The following is a 953-nucleotide window of genomic DNA, read 5'->3' on the forward strand; positions in this document are numbered from 1 at the left end:
CTTTGTCTTCTTGACATTGAGCCTCAGTCCATATTGTAGGCTGCAGTCCTTGACACTCTGCAGCAGGCAGAGTTAAAATTAGTAATTTAAAATTAAAATTAGTAATTTAAAAAAAAAGAAATCAAGATCCCGTGCACTGTAGATCTGAACCCTGTCCTAGCCTGTGACAATCCTCACGGTCTCTGACAGCCTTGAGCTCATTGCTCCAGTGACCATGTTATTCCAGCGAATTGAAGGTCTTCCTCTCCTTTCCTAACACTCCACCTTCCCAAGCATGACATCCCTTTCCAAAGAACAGCTTCTCCTAAGCACACGCCCTAAGTATATGAGATGGAATCGGGCTATCTTGGCCACTAAGGAGCACCTAGCAATTTTTAAAGATCTGGTTTCCTGAGACTGATAGTCGTCCATTGAAGGGGGGCATTGCTCAGGCCCTTGTGGGGGCATTTGAGATGAGGCCAGAGAGACCCCACGTCGAAGAGAACGCCTCCAGGCAGCTGGAAGATTGGGGATCCTGGCTGAGCGTCCACGGCACCTTGATGTCCTTCACCTGAGCGAGCTGCCCTAGTGCTTGGTGGCTCAGGGACTGGCAGAGGTGGTGCCAGGCAGGTGGCTGTTTGCTGTGATGTATCACAGATCCTGTATTTCCCCACACGGTTGTTGCGTGGACCACAGGTTCTGTGCCGCCGCCTTCACAGTCACTGTGCCTGACGCCATTGGCACAGCTGCTGTATGTTGTGAGCACCTCTTTAGCTTCTTTTAATTTTATACTGATTTATTTACAAAGTTCTAATACATTGTTTTTCACACGACATCTTTACATTTCCTTCAACCCTGCACACATCAAATTGCACGGCCTTATGATTAACAAACCCCCTCCTTAGCCATCCTCACCTCTCTACTTCCATCCTCCTCCCTTCACCTTGGATCCTTATACTCATTCTACAGTAATG

The sequence above is a fragment of the Elephantulus edwardii genome, unplaced genomic scaffold, assembly GCF_000299155.1.
Source record: "Elephantulus edwardii isolate Elephantulus edwardi_28Jun2011 unplaced genomic scaffold, EleEdw1.0 scaffold00089, whole genome shotgun sequence".
Taxonomy (NCBI): domain Eukaryota; kingdom Metazoa; phylum Chordata; class Mammalia; order Macroscelidea; family Macroscelididae; genus Elephantulus; species Elephantulus edwardii.